Here is a 6,221-nt window from a genome sequence, read left to right as displayed (position 1 = left end):
CGAGTCCCCAGTAGAAAGCCATTACTGCGCAAATGCCACAAAGTATCTCGCTTACAATACACAAAACAGCACAGACACAAGCCTCAAAACTTCTGGAACAAGGTAATTTGGAGTGATAAGGCTAAAATTTAACTTTTCGGCAGCAACCATAAACATTACATTTGGAAAGAGGTCAACAATGTCTATGATGAATGGAACACCATTCCTACTGTAAAGCATGGAGGTGGATCGCTGATGTCTTGGGGATGTATGAGCTACAAAGGCACAGGAAACTTAGTCAAACTTGAAGGAAAGATGAATGCAGCACATAATTAGCAAATACTGGAGGCAAATTTGCAATCATCAGCCTGGAAGATGCACATGGGACGTACTTGGACGTTCCAACATAACGATCCAAAACACAAGGAAAAGACGACCTGTCATTGGTTACAGCAGAACAAACTGAAGGTTCTAGAGTGGCCATCTCAGTCTTCTGACCTCAATATCATTGAGCCACTCTGGGGAGATCTCAAGCGTGCAGTTCATGCTACACAGCCCATGAATTTACAGGAACTGGAGGCTTTTTGCCAAGATGAGTGGGCAGCTTTACCATCTGAGAAAATAAAGAACCTCATCTACAACTGCGACAAAAGACTTCAAGCTGTTATTGATGTTAGAGGGGGTAATACACGGTATTAAGAAATGGGTTATGTGAACTTTTGATCAGGGTCACTTGGATGTTTTGGGTTGTCATTATGATTAAACCCCTTAATGACTGCCAATAAGTCTTTTTACTGAACTGAGATATAAGTGAATAGCATCCCCATAAAGGTGACAATCCAGCAGCTGTCGGCTGTTTGTTGTGCAATTTCTCCTGAATACGCGGATACCCCATATGTTTGGCAGAGCTCGGAAGGGAAGGAGCGCCCTTTTACTTTTTCAACGCAAAATTGGCTGGAATTAAGATTGGATGCCATGTCGCATTTGGAAAGCCCCTGATGTGCCTAAACAGTGGAAACTCCCCACAGGTGACCCCATTTTGGAAACTATACCCCCCAAGGAATTTATCTAGACTTCACGGAAGTTTATAATATAGAGCCGTGAAAATGAAAAATCATATTTTTTCCACAAAAATGACCTTTTCGCTCATAATTTTTTATTTTCCCAAAGGTAACACGAGAAATTCGACCCCTAAAGTTGTGCAATTTGTCCTGAGTACGCTGATACTCCATATGTGGGTGCATGGCAGGGCTCAAAATGGAGGGAGCACCGTTTGACTTTTTGAATGCAAAATTGGCTGGAATCAATGGTGGTGCCATTCGCGTTTGGAGAGCCTCTGATGTACCTAAACTGTGGAAACCCCCAATTCTAACTCCAACCCTAACCCCAACACACCCCTAACCCTAATCACAAACCTAACTGTAACACATCCCTAATCTCAAACATAACCACAATTCTAACTTTAGGCCAACCCTAACCCTAATGGAAATAAATACATTTATTTTATTATTTTAACCTAACTAAGGGGGTCATAAAGGTGGGGTTGATTTACTATTTTTTTTTATTTTCATCACTGTGATAGGGTCTATCACAGTGATCAAAATAAACCAATAGGAAAGTAGACGCTGGCGGCCTGGGGGAATTCACGGGGGGGGGGGGTTGCAGGGACTCCGGAGGTACCGGGGGGGGCCCCCATTTCTTTCTCCTCTGATGTGCAATCACATCAGAGGAGAGAGAAATTAAATGGGAAATCAGACTTTTATCTTTTTTTTTAGGTCGCTGTTATTCCGTTATTAACGGTGACCGCAACACTGAGGTCGTTAAAAACCAACCTGAATCATGTTCTCTGGGGTCTCAGCTACCCCCGGTATTCTAGACCCCACAGAAATTCCGACCATGCTATACTCTTATTTCTCAGTGCTGTTAAAAAGCGGTGCTGAGGAATAAATACCCTTAACTGCCGCCGTTAAAAGGCGTATTGGCGTTTAAGGGGTTAAACTATAAATAAATTGTAACGTGCCACGAAAAAACTAACTCAAAATCACTGGGATTTGTTGAAGCATTTTAGAGTTATTACCACATAAAGTGACATTGTTCAAATTTCAAAAACCTGGCCTTGTCACTAAGTAGTTAAAAAGAGAAAACACAGTAGTTTGACAATAAATGGCTTCACCCAACCACCATGAGTGGAGAAAAAGTTTTGGTGTTATCATTCATATTATCTGAAAAAAGGCAGAGAAAGGAAAAATTCTGCCGGGGTATGTAAACTTTTGAGCACGTCTGTACATACACACACACTGCACATACAAGGGTTATACACACACTGCACATAAACGCGTACATATACATTGCACTCAGACCCATATATACACACATACGTATATACACATGTATACATCCACACACATAGTATATACCAGCCTGTCTGCTCCTTAGAGGTGACTTCACATGACCGTGATGTCACCAAAGGTCCTTAAGCAGTTTGGACCTCAGAATAGAAATGTTGGGGGCCGTTAAGAGAGCGGGAGCACTGGTTAACTGCCCGGTTTGCCCCCACCCTCCAGCCCTGACTGTAACTAGGGCTTATTTTTGAGGTAGGTCTAATTTTCGGTGAAACATTGTAGATGCGGCGTAGAAATGACAACCACGCCAGGTGTGTCACGCCCAACAGCCTGGAGCCAGCCAATCAGTGCGCTCAGTGATGCGCAATAGCAGCGGGTAATTTGTAGCAATCTAAAAAACATACGACAACTCTTGAACCTCTTCTCGAAAGTAGTCAATGATGGTGTGGTCCTTCCTCATGGAGTTGCACTCACCTTAAGGCTAAGTTCACAGTTTCATACAGAAAACTCAATGATTGTTTTCTACTTGTTAACCATGTACAGTCCCTTTTTTTCATAATCTATTAATCATTTACGGTTTCCTGTTACAGAATTACAATGTACCTGTAATCGGATGCTAGACTGTGACCACATGTGGCACCCATTTTTTCTGCACACCCATATTCTTGAATGGGTGAGTCTAATCCAACACTCAGTAAAAGCTAGTGCACACTGCGATTGTTTTCATATGCAGATTTGGTTAGTAAAAAAAAAAATCACTCATCTGTATTGCCCCATTGAATAACATTGGAGTGTGGTGTTTTTTCAGTCTGCACTCGGACTGAACATACGCTTGTGTGAACAAGCCCTAAAGGCTATGTACACCTCTAACAATGAATAAAATATGTTTGCTTATGTCAGTGATCACATTTATGTAACAAAGTGTCCCACGTTCTGGCTGCCATCTTCGTTCCTTCACTCATTCTCAGACTCCCTGATATGCAACTTACAGTCTGAGTCCAATTTCTCTCATTTGTGAGCAGGCTTGGACTGGTCATCAGGAGAACAGGAGAATCCTCCGGTGGGCCACTACCCTCTTTATTTGAGAAGTACTTGGCACAATATAAATGAATCACTATGTACAGACAGAGGCGGTATCTTTCTCATGTAACAATCTATCCAGTTCATTGTTTTATACATGTGTGATTGAGGATAATGTCACGTTTACATGGTCCTAAAAAGTGGGGCCCTGGAGTTGGTTACTGGTGGGCCCTTGGCACCCCAGTCTGAGGCGGTGTGTTAGTATCTCCTAGTATGCCTGCCTGGATTTCAGCTCTGGGTGTTTCATTAATTCACTTATCACAGCTTCTATCCTGGGATTTCCTTTGCCTTAACTTGAGATTTTCCTCATGGACCACACTGTGGGGAACAGTGTACAACCCTCCTGCTCGCTGCTGCTGTGTGTAAGGCCAGATTCTGATGGCTGTATGAAAAATCATTGCGAAAAGGAGATGAATCCAGCGAGCCAAGTTTGAAGTACATAAAAAATCTTTTTCTTTATTTCAAACGTAGATTAAAAATATTTATCCATAGCAGCATATTATAGATGTAGGCAGAAATAGGAAAAATTACTGCTGTAAAGCGCACGGCAAGACGCGTTTCGGCTAGACCTTTATCATTGCCATAATACACATTGCTATTTTTCTGGGATATAAGAAGGAAAAAATCCTAAGATAGGTGGTGCTATAGTTGATTAAGCGTTAATAGATCACGCTTGTGGGCATCCACCTATAAGATTAACTATTTAAAAACAAGTGTTAACCCTAACAAAAGCTAATACGCTAGCAGTAATTTTTCCATATATTTTACAAATATTTTACAATACATGATATAACAGAATATATATACAGAGATTTTATTCTCATGTTATCCTCCACAATACTTCCATAATATAATTTTTACTCAAAAAAATATATATTTATGAACTTAAGACAGAGCAGGTTATAATTATTAACATAGGAATCATAATTTTAGGATTTTTAATACATTCTAATTAAATCTTGTCTATTGTTTAAGCCAATTGGCATCCTAGTTTCCAAGGTAAAAATCCAAGCGGATTCTCTGTTAAGTAGTTTACATTTTCTAGCGCCCCCTCTGGTAGACCGTGTTACTAACTCTATTGCTTTAAACCTGAAGCTAAATAAATAAATAAATCTTTATTTTTATATAGCGCTAACATATTCTGCAGCGCTTTACAGTTTGCACACATTATCATCACTGTCCCCGATGGGGCTCACAATCTAAATTCCCTATCAGTATGTCTTTGGAATGTGGGAGGAAACCGGAGTACCCGGAGGAAACCCACGCAAACACGGGGAGAACATACAAACTCCTTGCAGATGTTGTCCTTGGTGGGATTCGAACCCAGGACCCCAGCGTTGCAAGGCTGCAGCGCTAACCACTGAGCCACCGTGCTGCCCTATCAAAATTGATCTATCAATTTTAATCAAGCTATCAAAATTGCCAGAATTCTCATGCCTATCAAGAAATATTCTATGATCCTACTATTGAATTTAATGGGGAGCTTAAAGCATTGCTAGAGGAGGGCTTATTCAATGGGGCTCTAACACAGAGGTTATGTGACTATTTACATGTCACCTGTCCCATTGTTCCTATTTACCATTCCCTCCCTAAGGTCCATAAGGATGTATTTCCACCTCCACCACGCCCTATAGTGGCAGGTGTTGGATCTTTGGGAGAGAGATTAGGAGAATGGGTGGATCATTAGTTACAGCCTCTGGTGAAAGAAATCCCTAGTTACATCAGAGATACCAAAGCTTTAGTTACCATGATGGAAAATTTTGTATGGGAGGATCAATACTCCTGGATCACAAGTGATGTAGTTTCATTATATCCATCGATCCCTTATGGAGTGGCTATAGATTCCTTAATTTATCACTTAGAAACATTTAGTAATTATGCTATAGAAACCAAGGATTTTTTGGTAATGGCAGTAAGGTTTTTACTCAGTCACAATTATTTTTCTTTCAACAGCAGATTTTTTCTGCAGAAGACTGGAGTCAGCATGGGGGCCAAGTTCTCCCTGTCTCTGGCTAATTTAGTTATGGCCAGATGGGAGGAATTGGTCCTATATGCTGACTCCAATCCTTTTTCTAAAAGCCTGGTGTGGACAGGGAGTTATATAGATGACTTAGTCATTAAAGGGGTTTTTAAATGTGGAAATAAGAGATGTACTTGTTGTCAATATGCACATAAAATCAACAAATTTTCCTCATTCCATAGCAACAAAGAATATTCTATTAACAGTTTTCTGAACTGCAATTCCACCTACGTAGTATATTTGATTGACTGTACATCATGTTGTAAACAGTATATAGGTTGTACAACGGGAAAACTGAGGAAAAGAATTAGAAGACACATCTCTGATGCTATTAACCCCTCCAGCTTCAATCCATCAGCAGTCTACAGGCATTTTTCACATTATCATTCTGGCAATTTTGATAGCCTCAGGTTTAAAGCAATAGAGTTAGTAACACGGTCTACCAGAGGGGGCGCTAGAAAATGTAAACTACTTAACAGAGAATCCGCTTGGATTTTTACCTTGGAAACTAGGATGCCAATAGGCTTAAACAATAGACAAGATTTAATTAGAATGTATTAAAAATCCTAAAATTATGATTCCTATGTTAATAATTATAACCTGCTCTGTCTTAAGTTCATAAATATATATTTTTTTGAGTAAAAATTATATTATGCAAGTATTGTGGAGGATAACATGAGAAAAAAATCTCTGTATATATATTCTGTTATATCATGTATTGTAAAATATTTGTAAAATATATGGAAAAATTACTGCTAGCGTATTAGCTTCAGTTAGGGTTAACACTTGTTTTTAAATAG

Source organism: Dendrobates tinctorius, unplaced genomic scaffold (genome assembly GCF_039654945.1).
Source record: "Dendrobates tinctorius isolate UK_male_01 unplaced genomic scaffold, ASM3965494v1 ptg000258l, whole genome shotgun sequence".
Classification (NCBI taxonomy): domain Eukaryota; kingdom Metazoa; phylum Chordata; class Amphibia; order Anura; family Dendrobatidae; genus Dendrobates; species Dendrobates tinctorius.
This window is presented reverse-complemented; position numbering follows the sequence as displayed.